This window comes from Harmonia axyridis, chromosome 1 (genome assembly GCF_914767665.1).
Source record: "Harmonia axyridis chromosome 1, icHarAxyr1.1, whole genome shotgun sequence".
Lineage (NCBI taxonomy): Eukaryota > Metazoa > Arthropoda > Insecta > Coleoptera > Coccinellidae > Harmonia > Harmonia axyridis.
The window spans coordinates 7,462,847-7,483,147 of record NC_059501.1 but is presented as its reverse complement, the minus strand read 5'-3'; the positions used below and the strand labels follow the sequence as shown (position 1 = coordinate 7,483,147).

The window sequence follows — 20,301 nt, the reverse complement described above, 5'->3', positions numbered from 1 at the left end:
ACGATTGAAATAGTTTGGCAAGAAAATTCTCCTTGACTCTTCAATTTATTTTTCCTGTTTAGTTCATCTTGTTGAACTCTTGAAACGTTTGGAATCGTTCGAGAAAAAAAATCAATTTTCATAGTTTGCGCTTTGTTATGTATAGAAACAAAATTTAGTATGAAAAATCCTTTAAAAAATATGTTTTACTGGATGTTCCAACCTTAATTAGTTTCGTAGTTATTATATTTTCAATATTATTCTCTAAAAATGGTGCTTATATTCACAACACTACCCCCCAAGAAAAAGTTGTGGCACTCACTAATTGATCGTGGTATCTTTAAAATTCCAAGAATGATATCATGCGATTTTCTCGACACTACCACCCAAAAAAAACGTCACATATTATCCTGTAGTTTCCCCTAAATTAAAAAAAATATATATTTTGTGTGATTTTCTCGATTTCTAAGTTCATTGGTTTAGAACACTTAGATAAAAAAAATTAAATTCATCAAAAATTCCTATCGAATTCGAGTAATATCAGAACAACTCCAAATAATCCAATTAAAGTCCAAAATGTACTTTACCAAAAAAGGGGGGGATCCCCAACCCAATAAATTACTTAATCATTTCAGTGGCTAACAAACGTCATTTTCCGTGTCTCAGATTGAAAACGCAGCCCACCGCGATTTTGATTTACGATCGCGAAATATTTTAAATGATCGGCAAGCTTTTAACAATTCCACCCCTGAGGGCGAAGAGCGCGATCGACGCGTCAATGGGGGTTGAAGAGTGAAGGGGCAAGAGGGGAGGGGGGGTGTTAGCGTGGCGCGCTTCAGATCGGAAAGGAACAGACAGACAGATATAAATGATTCGAAAAATTATCGGAGCATTTCTTATTCGAATCAAATTCTATACAAACAGTTCGTGCGGGATTCTAGCCATTACCATCAGAGGGGTATGTGGGGTTGTTGGATCATAGGGGGGTGGATATGCATCTAGGCAAATGAAAAATTAATCGATCACCCTGGTTTTGGTTTGTTATTTTCAATGAAAAATATTTCGGATCATATGAAAGGTTTTTTTCATTATCACCCCTTGTGAAGGGTTTTCGAATAGGGGGTTTCACTTTGCTATTAAAAAAATGATTATATTTAAAGAGAAATCAAAAGATATTTGTTTCAATTCAAAGGTATGCTTTTAACGATAGAAAAGGATATGAATTTTTACATTCGCACATTTGCTACTGTATTTCCTTGATTACTTCTCGAATTCGATCTTTAAAGTCTTGAATCAATTGTACAGCATTGGTACAGACCTTATATTTTACTTGACCCTAAAAAAAGTCAAAAGGTCTAAAATTACAAGAACTAGGTGGCCAATTTTAATTACTTTTCAGAGAAATAATAGGGTCAGGAAACTTTTCTTGCAAAATTGTGATCGTTTCGTTGCTTGTGTGGCACGTAGCGCTGTCATGTTGGAAATAAATGCCATCCATATCAATATTTTCCGATTTCAGTCATAAAAAAAACATTAACTATTGCTCGGTACCAATTCCATTTTTGGTAATGACGTGGTTTCAACTTGTCAAATGTCAAAATATGACAGCTTTTAAGTGACAGCTGCCTTCATATCGTTACATACAAATTGAAACCTCTTATTCGAAACCCTATGGAATACGATTCAGGAATTTTGGCGCAATCAAACTTGGAAAAACAATAAACATTTATTTCAAAGTTACAAAATTTCCAAAATAAATACCATAGATAAGAAGACAGCAAAATTCAATTTCAAATTTTCAGTACTCCTTATAAAAAATTGTAAAATCCGAAAACAATAAACAATCATTTATCACTTATCTCAAGACTCGTATCATAAAAGGCGATCAGAACCGAGATCAGAACTATACAGGGACATAAATGTGAACACAGAAAACTCTATGAAATTCCTGTTCGGACCGTCGAACACCCAAATGTGCCACGTGATATCCCAAAGTTTAATTTATGATTCTAATGTCCATTCATTGAAATAAAACTACCACGTAGTCAAATCAAACATAATGGATTCACCGACACGATAGGCTTCTACGGTGTTTAATCGCTTTGCTACGGGGGTTGGACAGAAAGAAAGGGTACTATAGTTGAAAAAGTTAATTACACTAAATGAAAAAAAATTCCAAAAAAATTTTTTATAACTGATATTTTGATGTATTGAATGGTATATTGGTGTCTGATTATGACCTACCTAGATTCATCTGAAGGCAAACCTTATTTCGATGATTTAGTTCAAATTACTTCTCTTCAAATCGATGTCTTGAAAAGTGAATCGATGCAATCAATATTTATACAAAATTTCATGCATTTTATTTTTTTGATTCGCCAGAGAATCTACGGAAGCCTTATAAAGAATTATATTTATAATCTTACATCGCATAGTTTAACAGAATGAAGATATTTTCGAGTTTGATCTATCGATTTCAGGTCTACAAATTTTATTCAACTCATTACTGAGCTCAATTTCAGGGCATTTAAAACAATTTCAAAGATTTATTAGATAATTACATATGTAAATGTAATTACAAAGTTCATCCGTCCAACGTATAAATTTTGTCGGAAATTAAACTGTTAATTGAGTTAATTCCACGAAATTTGGCGCAAAAGTTGGAAAAAGCAATTACTTCAAATAAAGATCTTTTGTTTATTTGTTCGAGATTTAAAATTTCACATTGTGAGTAATGAAACATGAATGTTAAATAATCATATCAACGATCAAAAAAAATTCCATGGACATGAGGTTTTTAATTAATTGAAATATCATTTTTGTCTTCATTTAAGAAGATATGTCTTAATATGAAACACAGTAAGAAAATTACAAAACTAATAAAATAATAAAACTCGAGAGGTGGAATGACGTTCCCAGAAATTCTGACAAGTACCAAATTAATACCATTATGGTCAAGTCGGATCCACTAATATCATCCAAGACAACACGTCAGCATAGGTAGATAATTTTTTGAAGTTTATTGGACTTTGACAATGAATAATTGCAGTTTGTCATATCGGCTGCTATTTTCAAAATCAATGTCAGTAAAGGCTAAAAAATTACGTCAACAAATATCATACTGCTGAACTTGTCTGAACAAGAATATTGATATTATCACAATTATCTTGACCTAAATACTTATTATTTCATCATCGAAACAAACTCACCTCACTCAATTCGAAATTATATGTATTTTTTCAAAACATCTCTCAGATTTGTGACCTCCGTTTGAGAGAGTTGGCCTCATTTCAAGGATCAATATTTTTCGTGTAGTAACAAAGAGTGTTCCTTACAAAATAAAAAGCACTATATCAGTATTAATTGATGGTTTACTTTCAATGCGCCCCCCGTATACAGAAGGGGAACTGGAAAATCAGAGTCGTCGAACTGCCTAGACCTACCAGGCAGACAACACAAAATAAATCATCAATCACTCTCTGCTTCGAAACAGTTGAAACAAAGCTATATAAAAGCTGCGGGAAATATGGGCTATAAGAATCTAACCAGGCAACGGATAACTTGGCGAAAGATGCATTTATTTCGTTGTTTTTTTTTTCGTTATAAAAACTTGCGCGAGGAGATTTCCTAAATAGATGATGAATTGATTGATGGACATTTTTCTTTGCATCGAACGAGGGCAAGAGCGATAATGACAAAGGTTGCAAAATTTTGCAGAACGGTTTAATATTCTCTCATATCTCAACAAAAGTCTCACACAAGCTGATCGTTCAAAACTTTGATTGAAATTGAAACGACAATCGCCAGAATAAGGTTTTGTGAAATTCATAAAAGATATTCAATATTTTCAACATTCTCTCTAAATTTATTAGACGAACTTACGATGACGTCAATTTGAAGAAAACACGTGTGTTTCATGTCGCTAAATAATTCCCGAGCCTGCCTAATAGAGGGCACCACTAGTGCCAAATCACTTTTTTCTGGATTCCCCTAGCAAGGTTCAAAAGTTGCGTGTCAAAATTTTGGAACGAAGAGTTGAGGCTGGATCGAGATATTGAATTTCACTTGTTTCATAAATCTATAAAATAGCCTTGTCGATATTGGTCATTCTACACCCCTGTATATATTTGATGACACACCTTTCACTCATCTCACGTCTTTCAATTTTCCGTAGGAGAAACAAGTCAATCAAGCAAAGTGTCAAACTTCCAAGCTTCCTTAAACGTCAAACACAAATTGCCGAATTTATGTAAGTGGTCATGTTTTTAATTGAACGCAATTTAACAATATTAGGTTGGCTATTATAAAATAGGTTTGCGTGACTAGGGAATGGATAACATGCCCTAGTGGCGGGTTAATGACTTATTTTCGGAACGATAAATCATTCTTTTACAAGATTTGGTAAGCACATATAAATTTCTTCCGACGACGACTTTGATACACCTATGAATCATTTTTATATGACATTGGTTTTGTTTCGTTGTTCGTTGGTGTATTGATTTTGGCAATTTTTGGAGAACTTGGTGGTATCACGGAACTATAAGTCTGAGAATTCATATTGCAAAATATTCAATCTTCAACAATATTCATTGCCAGGTATTCTTTCGCTTTATTGCTTCCGATTGCTGACTTCAAAGCAGCTACTTGTACTCTGTGATTATCCATATTATGTGATGACTGAAACTGAACTGTTTTCAACAAACTAGTGTTTGGCAAATTCCTTATCGAAACGTCTCTCATCTGTTACCATCTTGTTCGTCAGATTTTCTTCTAAATATCCTCTGGCAGCCTTACTTGATTTCCATTCAGACAGCTCTTGCAGATCTTAGATATCTCCACCATCGTTGACAACAAATGTTGCTAACGATCTGTCTCGTAGAGCTTGTATTTTTGATTTTATAGATATACAGCAATTTTCTTAGGTATCTTATAAGTGAATACCACAAGGCTGCACTGTGCATTTACCTTTTGTGTGGGATCTAAAGAAATATGTAATATGAGATGGTCGCAAGGTTAAATATTTTTAAATAATGTCACAGGGTCAATGTCACTATCAGATACAACTGCAAAATATCTTTTGCTATGAGATCTTCTGTCTGGAATAGTCACAATTATCTTGTTTTCCATAATCTCGTTATCTGTATAAATGAATTGATTGACTTCATCTTAGGATTATTTTGCGGTGTATACAAAATTTTTCTTCTTGATAAACAATATAAACGTAATACGTTTGTCAAGTGCCACTCTTCTCCAATTGTAAGCAAGCTTATAACATGAGATATTTTGGAATATTCTTTATTTCAAATTAAATTTGATACTAAGAAATAATATATAAGATAATGGTGAATACTATTTTGTGAATTTAGCAAAATACGCTAGTAAAATAGCTTCTTCAGCACCTCCACTTCTTTTTCAAATCGCAAAACAGTGGATATTCTATCTGTATCAAAACTTGAACATATCAGGAAGCAAATCTAAATGTACATTCTTTGCTGCCTCTAAAATATTAGTTGCATAATTCTAAAATTGTTGATATGTTTTATTATTGTCACCCTTGATGATGCGATGAAGCTGAAACTACAACTCGCTTAAAATATATACTTCAATACGTTATAAAATTTACACTTCGTAGGTTTCGTCTCTTTTATGTGATATATTGCAATTAGGTGAGGTCAAAATCTTTGCTTTATAGCTTTTGATATGAAATATTTTGATATTTCATTAAAAAAAAAGGTTTTGGAAAGATCCGCGAAAAAACATTTTAAAATTAACATTCAAGAATGTATAGAATCCAAATATCGAATATAAATCCAAGTAAAGTCGAATATTATGCGAATACCACAAACATTCGCCGAAATAACATAAGAAATATATAGATTCCACACATTGAAATCCATTATGTATGTTGTTTAACAAATCACCTGGACCTTTTCTCACTAGTTACCTAATAAATAACGCTATGCGCCTTCAGAGGAACAAAAACCCAGAACAACAAGTTAGCGTTGTCACCCATCAATGATATATGGACTCGAGATATAATTAATGTTATGTTAATACATAATAAATGACGTCTCATATTCTATTCATTAACATATTTCTAGATATGAAAGTCGGGAGTCTCTTGAATTTCATAAGTAGTAATGTATAGGTTCAGCTATTCACGTTGTTATTTTTTTTTGTTGAGGACGCGGCGTTAGACTTAATTGCAACATAATTCTCATTTTGCAATTCATGAGGTGGTATGAGAATAGCGACCCAACAATTGTTGAGCACTTTCTATGCGATATTGTGATTGTATTTCGCGAATTTAGATATACAGTGTGTTTCCAAATTAGACGCGAACCTTGAAGGAGGTTATAGTGCCACTAATTTGCTGTAGATTGAGCCATTTATTGATAACCGAAAATCAATAGTTTCCGAGATATTTGCGTGCTTGTTTTTCAAAAAAAAATTATCACCTTAGTTTTTTTTTCATTTTTCGTCAATTTTTTCTATGTTGACTAAGTTTTAATTAAATTTTGTACAAAGTTCATCAGGAAAGAATATGATATGTATAAATATTCATAATTGAAAAAACCCACAAGATTTTTATAAATGTATATCACCAAGTTTGAGAAGATCGAGATTTTTTCCCAATTTGATTTTTAACGATTATATTTTATTCATTGAGCTTGAGACCCAATGAAATGAGAATAGTTATTATGGCTTCCCAGAAAAGCTCTGAAGTGCGGATGAAGTGTATTTTATATTTTTGAAATCTGCATATTCCACTGTTTTTTATTTTCAATATTCTACATCAGTTCACTCAAATTTGATGAAAATATCAAAAAAACCAAACCTCCATAAACAATATCCTACATTCATAAAGCACCACTCACGTAATTGACTCCTAATAGACTTTAATATGACCAAATCCACGAATTCTCTTTCCAAATGGAAATTATCCAATTTATTGCTGCACATTATGCAGTTGGCTATGGTGCATCGAAAGACAATCATAATTAGATGTTGTAATGTGCACAAAAAATTGACCTGGAAGTCCTGCAATGATGGAGGGGACTGATAGCAGGAACAGTCTATTAAAATATCGTTAGTGGTGATAATTTAGGACTTATCGATTCAGTTGTCTCTATGCAATGATTACGGTTCAATAATAATTGTATGGATTGAATTTGGGAAAGAAATGTGAAGGAACCTTGTCTGGGTGCTTTTGGTTTATTATTTTCAATACCTACCACTTTTCGGAGAAAACATTTATAAAGCATTTTATTTTTAGCATGGTTTTATTGAAAGCGAAAGTGTAAATGAATATTTTTCTCTATTTCAGTAACCTAATGAGTTCATTACATTACTAAAAACAGTGTCGTAATGAACTCATTACAGCCATTGTTTTCAGTTATATTTTTAGTTTTGTGGTTGTCTGCACAGACTTACAATCCAATCCTATCAAATTTCAATACACTTCAATTGTCAATATAATATAATTTGGCTAAAGTAAAATGATTTGCTACTTTATTCGCAATTTCTCCTGAGTCTGATGGTGTTAAATTGATTTCGTCCGACATAATTCATGAATTTTATGCCTAATTATAAATCATTTCAAAATTTGAAACGTACGACTCAAATTCAAATTCCGTAATCTGTCAATTTTCGTAACAGCCACACCAACTGCCAAGATACAATACAGAAGTCACTAGGATGTATAATCTGAATTTTTCTTCGAATTTCGACTATATTTCACAAAACTTGACTGAAATAGAGAAAATAATGTATAATACTCGTTGCATAAGGCCAACACTAATGCGTTCTTGGTGCTATGGAAAAACCTAAAATGTACTACTAACTAATTTTTGTGAATTGGCAATTGAGCTGAAAATGAAAAGTTCAAAAAGGTAATTAATATTTGAAAAAACATAATGGAGGTTATAAACCCACGAAAAGAGAAATGATTTAACAAAAAAACAAGAAAAACGACAAAAAAAATATTTTAAGCTTTCAACATGAAATTTTGCACGAAACTTCTATTTGAGTTATTATATACTTAGTTATATCTGATTCATTTGAATAATAAAATATAAGAATAATGATTCATCATTTGTTATTACAAATACCAAACGATATAAAGTATAACTCTATATATATTTAACAGCAACATCACCGGAACACCAACAGCTCAAAAAGGAAATTGAACTTAGTTGTATTAAAGGTGCTTGTATTTGTCTTATAAACTATGACGTCACCGATGACGTCACGTTCTATGATCCGCGTTCAATGTCACGTGACCAAAGACAATGATACAATATCCTGAAAATATCGAAAAATCATGTTATGTTATGACTAATCAATTGGTTTGTAAATTTTCAGTCGTTCAACTAGCGAAAAAAAAGTGTTATCTGCCTATATATTTCTGGAAATCAACTATCCTATTAGGGGAGCAGTATAAATGGGTGATAATAACGTGTTCATACGAGGGGAAAGCCTCGTATACGAGCATAATCACAAACCTATCCGGCAACAACTCGAAAAAGATATACAGCCAACACGACCAAACTCTTGACTGCCTCAACTGCTGAGCAGGGCGCTGTTCAGACGACTCCAAGGATATTTATTACTCTTGGGGTCACAAGCCATTGCTTTTGGCCGTATTATTACCCAGCCCTTGGGTTTTATTCGATTGTGCCCGGAGTTCACATCGCAAAATATATACACCTGTTGGATTCTACGTGTTGCTTGGCATCCACATTGAGATCGACTTGAAGGCCATCAATAATTGGCGGTTTTCTTTGGGGAAACCTCTGCAACTATGCTTATTGTTTCGTCTTATATGGCACTCGATCCCCAGACAAAGTGCTGAATTCACGATGTATGCAATTGTCGGAGAGAATGGTATGAACGGGGTTCAACTCATTAGTGAAGAATTTGAGATCAAAATTTCTGAATTAATTTGAAAATTTTGAATTAATTTCAATAAGTTATCAAGAATTTCAGCTTCTGGATATTATTGTCTCACGATGTTACTCTACGTCACTCACATAGCTTAGTTCGGGATTCGGTAATAATAGCAATCATAATTTCTTCATCTATACGATGAAGAAATTACTCTACTCTACTATACAGGGTGTTTCAAATTAAGTCGGTACCATTGCTTACTCTGTTTTTATTGATGTTACGATGTCGGTTAAATGGGCAAACTAGTAGCATTTTTGGTGGTCTTCTCGATGCCGAAAACTAAACAAAAATTGACAGTTGCGTTGTCATAATATTTCATAAAATGATATTTCTTTCAATAGAACATCCTATATTTTTTCATGTATTTCGATTCGTAATAACATTCTCAACAACAAAGCTCATATCACCTCTCTTCCTAAAGTGGAAAATGAGCGACTTATTTTGAAATATTTATTTCTTTCACTAGTACAAAAAATTTATTTGTTTGGCGAATAAACCACAATATTGTCCAAACAACCATTTTTTGTACTTATACGATTAACAATATTTTGTTACTGATAGCAAAATGAGACAGTAAAAAAAAATGCGCTGGGATGTGAACTCGTGAAACCCGTGATCATCATGTAGCACCACTCAATCGACACCACTAAATTATTTGATATTAATAGACAAAATGATAATTTCCATCTTAAAGCCATTCCGCTAGCCGCATTCATTTTGTGAATCAATAGTGTCAATAGAAGGTCCCAAATATGTGTTCAACAAGAAGGCGGAGTTTTTGACCATTTACTCGATATTTAATAGCGCTTTATCAAATCAGTTTGTTATAAATGTTTCCTATTAATACAACTGTCTTATTTTCACCTTTACGAAAAAAAGTCAAATAAGCTTTGTTGTTGAGAATGTTATTACGAATCGAAATGCATGAAAAAATATAGGGTGTCCCATTGAAAAAAATATTATTTCATGAAATATTATGACAACGCGACTGTCAATTTTTTGTTTGTTTTCGGCATCGAGAAGACCACTAAAAATGCTACTAGTTTGCCCATTTTACCGACATCGTAGCATCAATAATAACGGAGTTAGCAATGGTGCTGACTTAATTTGAAACAGAGATTCAAAGACTTGTTTAACTTTTATTAAACCATTAAAAATGTACATCAGTTGTGAGGTATCATTGGTGTGAATCTTCGAGTCTCCTATAGGGTCAAAAAGTATGTTTGAATTGAAAGAAGTGGTTGTTGATGAAAGAAATATTCAGTTGAAAATTTTTAAAGAATATATGTATATAAACACAAATGATCTAAGAATAGTTATTTGTTTTACTAGGCAGCAAAGAAGTAGATTGCTTGCCGCGGCTGATAGTTCGTAGGAATTCAGCCAAGGTAGTCGATCTACTTTGCTGTCGAGTTAAACATATAATTTTTGTTTCGATTGTTTATAATGATACATATAGGATATTGTATTCGCAAATTATTACATTTTCCACAATCTTTTTATTTTTACTGTTGTGATAAATTAAAATGAAATTTGATAGAAATCGCAATTGTTGGAATGGTTGATTACTATGAAAATGTATATGTCCATGATAATAATAGTTTGACAACTTATGAAATATCTGACAGTTCTTTGGGAAAATATCGGATATATTTATATTATGGACAGTGATAGCGACTTAGAAGCACTTACTCCTCCAGAAATAAGTGGCAAAAAATATTGATTGTCAGAAAATGTCGAATGTTTTATTCGCATTGAGAATAATCACACTACTGCCTAGGCAGGGAGAGAAATACTTTGCTGATTGATATATGTCTATATTTGCTGTCAATCGGAGAAAAATATATTATTTCACAAACAGTAATTTTTTACTGTACTATATTCCAACATCGGAATCACAAGAACGAATATTATATCACTGTTAAACACTGTGAAGTTATGCAAGAACTTCCTAAAGCACCAGAACACCCACGTTCATCTCGCATATGTTCCGTTCATGAGCCCCAGAAAAATTTCGAAGTATGAGCATGAAAAAATCTCGGAAGATTTATATGTCTCCTTAGATTCACATTCATGCAACCACGCCAGATGCCTGGAAACTGCTCCAACTGAATACCGGAGGACCTTAAAGTCTTGTCAATTACACCAAAGAAAATGTCAAATTTATTGTATCCAATTCTGTCTAGCAGTAAATTACTTTGAGGTCTGGTTTTGTTCTTTTCTACTAGACAGGCAATCGTTTCCGTCCCATAGATCGGCAAGAATTGGATCATTTCCTTTTGTTTGTAGAGGAGAGTGTAAAAATGTGTGTTTATTATTAGCTACAGTGTTTTGATCGGATCTTTCAGCAGTCGCTAGTCTGGAGCGTTCAAAAATTGATATTTCTCATTTTTCATTGGCGTTACAACATTTTTCATCGAATCTGCCAAATGTTCGTCTGATAATCTTTTATACAAGGTCTCTAAGATAAACTATGTTAATATTGGATTGACTCTTTCTTCACTTATTGTGAAGAATTCAACTAGAAATGAATGAATTTTGATAATATAAATTAACAAGAGTTTCCTTTTTTTCTTAATACTTAACATTCCCTTGAATCAAGACAATTATACCAAATAAAACAAATAGCTGTTAACTACCACTACTCGAAAAATAGATTTCTTTAACAGCCAGAATACCTCAATATATTCCAACTATTTATTATAATTAGGATAAACTTACACCCAAAATTTATAAATTCTACACACCAAAAATGAAAGTGATGCCCTAACCTTCCGTTAAAGCTTTGGAATAAACACAATAAAATTGGAATATGACTAAACGACAAGGTTTGTTAACTTTGTCGTTAACAAGCTTACTGCTTGTGAATATCTTTCTGTAAACCATTTATTGCTGGATCCTCTTTTGACAATAGGTACCAACTAGGTAACTTTTGCAAAAGTAGATACGATTAATTCGATATCTTACTTGGTTATGCATTAACAACACAAAAAGAGAAACTATATTAATTAAGTATTCCAATATATAAGTTGAACGATTGTCTTCGTTTACAATCAACAATTAATTCACTAAAAATTAAGATGAAATACGTATAATTACAGTGTGCTCAAAATATAATTGGAACTTCCTTTTTCACGCCTTTCATCATAGCCTACTAGCTGCAATACGTTAATTCGATTTATGGAATATTTTAAAGTGCAGTGAAAATATTTAAATATTCTATGAAACCCGCTAATTTTATACTAAATAGAGAAATAAATTAAACGATTTAGACAGGTCGACTCAACATTCTACCAACGAGCGTGATCACTATGTGAATATATCAGGCCAAGATAATTATTTTACACGGTTATAAGTAGTAGCCTTAACATTGTAAATATTCATCCAAATATATGCATTAAAGAGAGTAATTGCAGAGTGATTTACACAAGATAGGAGAAGCTATTCATCGCCCTGTGCATTTTGCACAAGTCTGCTTTGTATAATTCTCGATATGAATATACATAAAGCTAAATTATATCTTATTTCCGAATAATTATTGTTGTTGTGACTGAGTATGTAAAATGGAAATTGCTTTATGATAAGTATTAATTGAAGTAGTAGAAAAACTATGTTCATTATAAAGCACTTATTCTTGGCGCAATTTATATAATCTAATATCCCAATGGATTTTTCAGCGAATCGTTTTAAAATACAGAGTGATATTCCAGGAGGTAATTGTATTGCGCGTTTAGCTTCTGGAATAGGTTTTGATCACAGTTCAATGTGGGGTGGTGTAGAGATATTATTCCCACAGGGTATTGAGGGTCTAGAGTATTAATAACAGATGTTTTAAGCCAGCGACTGACGTGTCAAGATGAATAGAATTTAAATTGGTTTAACTTTATCGTTCACTAAATGTGTTGATTACGATATCAGGGAATTTGTTTAATTTCATTGATTCGGATAGTAGTTTTTTGGTTTTGGAAGAATGAAATTAAAATATTAGATATTATAAAGGGTGTTTTTTTTTAGAGCTATAGAACTATAAATTGCAATAAAACAACGATGGATTATTCGATTGACATGAATTTTATTTATCCGAAAGATAATCTTGTGGCATTACATTTTAAATATGATTTCTGGCATATCACCGCCACGGCTGGCTCGGATGTAGTCCAATCTGGACGTCCAATTTTCGATGACTTTTTCCAACATTTGTGGCCGTATATCGTCAATAACACGGCGAATGTTGTCTTCCAAATGGTCAAGGGTTTGTGGCTTATCTGCATAGACCAATGACTTTACATAGCCCCACAGAAAGTAGTCTAGCGGTGTTAAATCACAAGATCTTGGAGGCCAATTCACAGGTCCAAAACGTGAAATTAGGCGGTCACCAAATGTGTCTTTCAATAAATGGATTGTGGCACGATCTGTGTGACATGTTGCGCCGTCTTGTAGGAACCACAGCTCCTGGACATCATGGTTGTTCAATTCAGGAATGAAAAAGTTAGTAATCATGGCTCTATAAGGATCACCACTGACTGTAACGTTCTGGCCATCATCGTTTTTGAAGAAGTACGGACCAATGATTCCACCAGCCCATAAAGCGCACCAAACAGTCAGTTTTTCTGGATGTAACGGTGTTTCGACATACACTTGGGGATTAGCTTCACTCCATATGCGGCAGTTTTGTTTGTTGACGTAGCCATTCAACCAGAAATGCGCTGCATCGCTAAATAAAATAAAATGGACGTAGTGCGCGATACGGATTCCGCACAGAACCATTATTTTCGAAATAAAATTGCACTATTTGCAAGCGTTGTTCAGGTGTGAGTCTATTCATGATGAATTGCCAAACCAAAATGAGAATAAATCACTTGACTGCTGTTAAATCGGTCGCCATATTGAACAGTAATGCCAACTTAAAGTTATATACTTCGAAAAAAAACACTCGTTATATGAGACGAATTCTATTCAGTTTTTGATTTATGGAAATTTTTCGAATCAAAAGGATAATTTTCGAAACACGTTTTCTTGAAAATGTTATATGGAATCTTGCTGGACTGGGAACAGCATTAGAATATTCCCCGTTAGTGTTGAAGTTCTTCCTGGTTATTCATTCTCATTAGTATCCGGTATTGCAATAAAATAGATGAGAGTTCTCCACTTCCCAGCATGACGTACAAAGGTTGGTACGGTCACAAGATATTGAGCGTAATCGTGTAATCCACATCGTAATATTCTTCGGCTTGGATTGGCCGATGACCAGTTGTCGACCAACAGATGGGCGGTTTGGTTATTAACATTCCACCATAGCGGTAATTAGGACGATAATTTCAAGTGGTGGTTAATTTCAATAGTGGCCATACAAAGAGTATTTCTGCCATCATGTAAACTGCGCTTTGATAATAATTCAGGTTAACAAATTGAAAAACCGAAATTGAATGTTTCCAAAGTGCTGATGATTTTCAAAATGCCATCACATTTTTTCTATCACCTTGCCTTTTTCAGATTTTGAGATATAGATTAATCGATGTAAGTTGATGATTGACCGTTAAGAGATGTTAAAAACGAAAAAAAATACTAAATTGTAACAATAACAATAACAATAATATTTATTAATCTCAAAAATTATTCACAACATCAAAATCAATGCAAACGAATAAAATAGAGACAAGTCATAAAAGAGCTTATTTTCTACAAAATGAAATAAACTCATCAACTGAATAAGGTTCACAATCCAAAATAAAATTGTAAATGCGCCGTCTAAACAAGGTTATATCTTCAACAACCTGTAATTGCTTAGGAAGCAAATTAAATAAACGCATGGCCATATAAAGTGGTCCTCTTTCAAACCTAGTAGTACTGTGAATAGGAAGAAGGAAAGGATAAACTTGTCGAGTATTATTTTTATTGACATATGGCAAAAAATAGTTTTTCCGTAACTTAAGGAAGATAAATAGGCGATAAATGTAAAGACCAAAGGCGGTTTGGATTCCATTGGATCTGAAAACTCCGCGACAGGACTCACGAAAGCCCAACCTATTCATTATTCTCATCACTCTTTTCTGGATGAGAAAAATTTCATCGGCACCAGACGAACTGCCCCAAAAAAATAATTCCATATGCTAGGACAGACTGGAAACTAGCAAAGTAGAGAGCTCTCACCACAGCACTCTCCAACTTGTCCCTGATCATGAAAATCAAGTACGCCGAAGAGTTAAGAGACTTTCCCAACTTAGACACCTGATGATCCCACCGCAGGTGTTTATCTAGAGCAACTCCCAGAAAATTAACAGAATCCTCTAATTTAATTTGACCGTTACCATGACACAAAAAAGGAGGATAGTTCTTCACCGACTGGCTGTCATAAAAGAAAATACCTTGAGTCTTGCCATGATTTATGGAATAAGTGGAATAAGTGGAATAAGACCACTTTCATTACACCATCTATCAATAGACAAAACCGTATCCATTCCAGCCCTGCTACAGGACTCGACATCACCTGATATAATCAAAAAATTGCTGTCATCAGCATAAAGAATCGATTTACAATTAGCAGAGGTCTTAATATTACAAAGGGAATTCACAAAAACAATAAAAAGCAAAGGGCCCAGTACACTTCCCTGAGGAACGCCCCTAGTAAGAGATCGTTCCCCAGAGAAGTGGACTGCACCATCTAGAGCGAGGGCAACCCTCTGACGTCGATTGCTTAGGTAGCTCTCAACAAATTTCAAAGAGATATCCCTAATCCCACATAACTCCAGTCTAGCCAATAAGGTTCCATGCTCGATGGAATCAAAAGCCTTGGTCAAATCGAACATCAAAGCCAATGGAATTTCATTACTCTCAAGCGCCAAAAGAACAGAATTTAGCAACTCAAATATAGCAGTCTCGGTACTTCTATCTTTCGTGAAACCATGCTGACTATCAGCAAGAACATTAAATTTCCGAAAAAAACTGATGAGTCTGACGGCAAAAACCTTCTCAAATACCTTAGAAAAACTAGATAAAATACTGATAGGTCGATAGCTACTGAGCTCACAGCTATTTCCCTTCTTGAAGAGTGGTTTAACCAGAGCAACCTTCAGCTCGTCAGGAAATGTATGATGAATGAAACAATTTGTAAAGCTTCAACTAGATATTGACATGATTTTGGGGTACTTGACAGGTAAATTTCCGGGCTTTAGGAAGAAAAAACTAACGTTTAACTATACCATAGTGTAATAAACATAGATAGAGGGAGTAGGTATACACAATTTTCACATGTCCTCAACATGGTAAGATTACGTTGTCGGATTGTGATATATTTTCAAATCCACAATTTTACTATAAATTTATGAATGTATATTATATTGAATGAAATATCTTTATTTGAGTGATTCCCGTTAAAATATGCAAATTTGAATATTTGGAATCCGATATTTTTCTTAATTGTCAAATTTATAATCAGCAGAATATTTATTATTTTCTGTATCTACTGCTGAAATCCAAGGTTTGGCAACTTTTGCTCGCCTAGTGTCATTGGTTGTTTCACGTCGTTTGGCGCGCTTGAAGTTTGTTTTCTGAATTTGTGATATATTTAGGTATTTATTGCAATATATTTCGAGTTGATATGAAACGTTGATTCACTATGGGATATAAGAATTGCATTCTTTTTGGAGAAACTTGCGAATTGAGTGAATTATCGTACCACTGATATGTTTTCATTTTTGCGCGCTTCATGTCAAATTTGATAGTTCATGTTGGGAACAAAATTTGCTTAGTGAAAATGAAATATGCTCCCTCTATCTATGTTTATCACTCTGAGGACTATACACAAGTTGATGATTAAAAATGCTGAATGTAGAATATCTCCAGAAATACTGAAAGACAAAATCTGAGGGCTCTGATTCTGCAACCAAAAATGTACAGTATAATCATATAGATAACTGAATTAATATTTGTTTTTTATTTTTATTTGAGTCGGCAATTGAAAGCTATGAGGATGAACACAGTGTATCAACCAAATTTCGTGGAAATAGCACAGTTTCCGAGAAGGCAAAGCAATTCAAGGGCGTATCAATCACTTTTTCTGGAACGATACCAAAAAGTTATCATCAAAATGATGAACCAAATCCCGGCAAACTCACGCTCCACTACATTGTAAGAGTCAGAATTGTCTCCTATTGTCACAGGTAGATGAACGGTGGGCTCCTCCTTTAGTTTACGATCTGTAGAGGTGCCAAGCAATTCGCACCCCATATCTGTCTTATAAAAGTAAATAAAGAATATTTATGGCATCGCCCGTTATTTCGGTTCCTTCTTTCACGCAATGCGTTTATTTTTTTTTTGGAAGATCGTCACGGGGTTCCTAGCGAATTGATTTTTATATCTCAATGATTCGGAACCAAAGCCGCAATTGTTAACGTCAAGAACTTATTTAGGGGATGAAAATTGAGAAAAAAGGGCTAAAATGTAACTATACGGTTCAATGATCTTATTTGGGAAATTTACCTCAACATATTTTACCGAGCGAAAAAATTATTGTGTAATCTATACTATATTAAACTCGTAAGCGCTCCTCCCACCGAAAATCGAACGATTTTGGACCGATTTTGCGGTCGAGTGTTCTCGGCTCTGGGAGAGATACGAGAAAAACTAAAAGTAAGGGAAGAAAGAGAAAATGTCGAATTAACTAACGCGGATATTCCCGTTTCCCGATTTTTCGGGATTACCTGGGAATGAACGGATAAAGTTTGGGAAATTTCCCGACGAATTTCCAGATTCACGTCGACGTGAACGACCAATAGGAAAATACTACGATGTCCTTGGGTAGCAACGGGCCTAGCAACGTCCGCGGCAATTGACGTTTCTAGAATATTTCTAATTGTCGATCGAACCGGAAATAATGATCAATTCAGTTAATTATATCGATTCAATTACAGAAATTCCATATTTGACTAAAATATCGATACTAAATATGCCCCGATGGATGCTTTTCGAATTTTAGAAGCTGCAATAAGTCAATACTTGGACAGAAGACGACAAATGTCAAAATTTATTCATGCCGTGAAATGTTGAAATTTGGACGCATCGAGAGGAAATATGCAAGAAAAGATGTTCAGATACGATTTATATCCCTTTTTCCATGTATATTTGATGATATTTTCGAAAGAAATCGTTTTTAGTCCGTGGGAAGCTTGGTTTGCCAGAAGCCTCTACCAAGAGTCAGTTGGTTATTTGAGAAGTTTTTAACGAGAAATTTGAGGAAATAATAGACTACAACCGTATGTACCGCCCTTTTATGATGGTATTTTTACGTTTTGTTGAGATTTTCATGGAAATTCGTCAAATTTTGAAGCATTCCGTTTCATGTGAATTGTCAAGGACATACGTAAATATATCATTTTGAACAAATATCAGCATTTTAAGGCAAGGAAATCCGTAGGTAGAGATATTTTAATTCGATTTCCTTTATATTTAACAATTTTTTAAACGAAATTCAAGAAAATTCATCAACTTATAGAATCTCTGTCACCAGTTATTTTGACATTATTCCTATAAGAAGCACAAATACACCTAATTGAGCAATGGCGTTGTAGCCGGGTGGTTAGGGATACGGACCGTCGTGGAGTGGTATCTATGCGCTGGAAGTTCAAATCTCAGCCGGTCGATATATATATTTTTTTTTTTCTTCCAGTTATTAATTCTTTTATTATTTGGCGGTGAATGCTTTGGAATAATGAAATGGATCAAAGTTTTTTTAGTCAACTGTGTGAATAATTTCTATTTAATAATCTATTCGAAATATTCTGACGTTTCAACCAATTCTGTGCTTATTCATAAAATCGTCGAAATCATTAATGAAACGTCAGATGATATTTTAATGGAAATGTTGAAATTTGGACGAATCGAGAGGAAATATTCAAGAAAAGATAATTCAGATACGATTTCTATCCTTTTTTCCATGAATATTTGATGATATTTTCAAGAGGAATCGTTTTGTGTCAGTGGAAAGCTTGGTTTGACAGAAGTCGCTAGGTACAGGAGTCATTTGGATATTTGAGGAGTTTTAAACGAGATATTCAAGAAAATAATAGACTGGAACTGTATGTACCGCCCTTTTATGATGGTATTTTTCCGTTATACGTGCTAGATTAACGTTTATACAGAGTGTACTATTTCCGAGTACCAATTTCCGAGATGTCTCTGGAGAACTGAAAACTTTTCTTATAGTTGACATGTTAGCTCTATAGGTTATCATTTCATTGCATAATTCTTGAAGGTATACAGGTAGGGATTGACGATTATATACAGGGTGTATTATTTTCGAGTGGCAACTAGAAGTTCAGGTATTCTTTCTCATGGAGGAAATCATTGAGGAAATATTTAATAATTGATTAACAATTATACAGGGAGTAAAAATTCGGCATACCAATTCGATATTTGTGAAAAATTAGACTCAATAAAATCTGAAAACTAGATTAACAGTTTCGTGTTAGTCGACTTTTAGATAATTCGTGAAGATATGCAGTACCCATATATTTAAAATTTTTACAGGGTGAGGAAATCAGTGGTCTTTTTAAAATAATAGGGATTCCCTCCTTCCCATCTTATACAGGGTGTACAATTTTCAAGCGCCAATTATACATTTCTGGAAAATCAAGACCTTATGAAATCTGAAAATTGGAATAAGAGCTTTAGATTTGTTTTCTCTTGCATAATTTGCGAAGATATACGTGCGATGAATATTTTTTATACAGAGTCCATAATTTTCGACCTCCAATTGGACGACTCTGGAGAACTGAAACCTGTTGAAATCTGATAGTTGAGATCTTAGATCCAGGATATTTTTTTTTTTGCATAATTGTTGAAGATATACAGTAAGCGACTGACGATCATATACAGGGTGTATTATTTTCGAGTACCAATTAGATTTTTATGCAGAAATGTGAAATATTGAACCATCGGATTATAAGCTTCAGGTTTTTTTCCATTTATATACAGGATGTTTCATGTAAATATACAGTTTATAAAGGGTCGAGTTGATTGTCACTTGATAGGAATTATTCGATATTATTCCCATCCTCAAATTACATACAAGATGCGGGTTACTCACACGTATATTCATGAATCCTTAGTATCTCGCTTTATCTCAGTGCGATATCGATTTTACAGGAGATATGGAAGTATTTATGAATGAATTAAAATATGGATCTATGGGCTATATTGATCAACCTAAAAGGTAGATCTATGGGCTATGATGATCTACCTACAAGGTAGATCTATGGGCAACATTGATCTACCTACAAGGTAGATCTATGGACAACATTGATCTACCTATTAGGTAGATCTACAGGATATATTGATCTACCTACAAGGTAGATAAGGGCGCGTACTAGTGTTTAT

The 20,301-nt window shown here is 33.7% G+C and overlaps 1 protein-coding gene across 2 annotated transcripts in view; it reads right to left on the bottom strand.

The window, feature by feature from the left end:
* The window catches only part of LOC123675366 (homeotic protein Sex combs reduced-like), a 63,421-nt gene that overhangs the window by 29,977 nt on the left and 13,143 nt on the right, over positions 1-20,301 (bottom strand). The window lies entirely within an intron of this gene.